Source organism: Crocodylus porosus, unplaced genomic scaffold (assembly GCF_001723895.1).
Source record: "Crocodylus porosus isolate Cpor-Errol unplaced genomic scaffold, CroPor_comp1, whole genome shotgun sequence".
NCBI classification, from domain to species: Eukaryota; Metazoa; Chordata; order Crocodylia; family Crocodylidae; genus Crocodylus; species Crocodylus porosus.
The window spans coordinates 46,065,425-46,067,205 of NW_017728907.1; the positions used below are offsets into that span (position 1 = coordinate 46,065,425).

Consider the following 1,781-nt stretch of genomic DNA (forward strand, 5'->3'; position numbering starts at 1 on the left):
GGCACCATTAGCCAGTGCAAACCAGTCCCCAGGACACCACTAACCAGTGCAAACTAGTCCCGAGGGTGCTATTAACCACCGCAAACCAGTTCTAAGGGCACCACTAAACCAGTCCCAAGGGCACCGTTGGCGTGAGTGCGAGCACTGGGTGCTGCGGGGCCCTTGCACGAGCGAGGCCACGTGGAAGACCAGCATGCGACCGGGAGCCCAACGTTTCTGGCTTCCCCAGGAGCCGTTTCCCTTCCCAGCCGCCCCGGGCTCCGCAGTCTGGGTCCGGCCGAAGTCCCGGGCAAAGCTGCCCTTGACCTTGGTGGGCCCACAGCTGCCGGGCGGGCGCGTGAGCATCCCGGGGACGGCTGGCGGGAGAAGACGCGGGGCTCGTCTCCTCTGAGCTCGCAGCTGGCACGCAGCGAGGCAGGTCTGCTCCACACCCCTCCCAGCATGGCCCCCGCGGGGCCGGACCTGGCCCGGGGAGGGGGCAAGCCAGGCAAGGCGGTGACCCGGCGGGAGGGACAGGCCGGGGAGCAGGCGCTCCCGCGTGGCGCTGGCGAGACCACGCCGTGGCCTGCCCCTCTCCTCCTGTCGGCTCCGCGCCACGCGCTCCCTTTCCTCCTGGCGTTCCCTCTCATCGAGAATTCATTGTCTTGTCAGGCGCTAGTTAGCCAGCATGCGTGCGAATCATAAATTACACCGCCCGGGCCTCTGCCGGGCTTCAGCACAGACAAAAAAATTGCACTCCATCACCGTGTCTCCCGGCTTTTAGTGGTATTGATCAAGCCTGCTCCCTCCTGCCCCGCCCCCCCCGTTTCATTTTAACCGAGCCGGTTAAGTGCAGTATCTTATTTTGTGCTGGGACAAATGAAAAGAATATTAGCAAGGGCTGAAATATATCTCTTTTTTATCTCTCTGCTACTTTTTTATTGAATCTTTCTGAGTAGGTGGCTTTCCGCAGGATGACAGCCTCATGACAGGCTCCTCATTAGAGCTCAGACAGTAATTGTGATGCATTTCCCTGCGCGGCCTTTTCACTCCTCTCCCCCTTACCCCCCGCCACCGCCTCCTTCGCGCTGCCTCTCCCCTGATTTGTAAAGCGATTGGATGTCCAGGCTCGCTCCCGTTCTCAAATTATGGCCCGGCTCCATCCGTCTTCCTCTCTCCTGCCACGAGCAGCCGCGGGCACTGTGGATCGGGCGCGGGGGCTCGGAGGTCCGGGCCCCGCGCTGCCCGCTGGTGCTGGGCACGGCTGGAGACGCGCCGCTTGGGCCGTGCCGACCGTCCGCTAAAAAGTCCCCGTGCAAAGGCATTAGGCTGCGCTGCCGTGTTTCCAGGCCAGCGGTTTGCAACCTTTTTAGGCTCCAGGCACCTCCCGTTAAGTTTGGCGAGTGGCAGCTACTCCTGTTTCAGCGCTGGGAGAAGGCCAGAGCGGTGTTTCTGGTGTGAAGACCGGAGACCCGAGGAGGAGCTGGACACGACAGATCCTGGTTGAAAGCTCTTGTGACCCCATCTACCAGGCTGACGCCCCACGGCACCCCGAAAGGATCTCCTGGGCGGGACGCTCCTGTGTTTGTGGGGTGCCAAGACCAGCTGTTGGGACCGTCATAGGATCACAGGAAAGCAGGGCTGGGACCAAGCCCAGCCCCCTGCTCAAGGCAGGATCGACCCTGATTAACCCATCCCGGCCACGTGTCTGTGCACCCGAGGATGGAGATTGCCGTGTCTCTGGGTATCCTGGTCCAGTGCTTGACCACCCTCAGAGCCAGAAGCTTTCTCCAGCTTTGATG

At 61.8% G+C, this 1,781-nt stretch overlaps 1 protein-coding gene across 6 annotated transcripts in view; it reads left to right on the top strand.

The window, feature by feature from the left end:
• The window catches only part of RNF220 (ring finger protein 220), a 223,520-nt gene that overhangs the window by 123,886 nt on the left and 97,853 nt on the right, over positions 1–1,781 (top strand). The gene's annotated exons all lie outside the window — the stretch shown is intronic.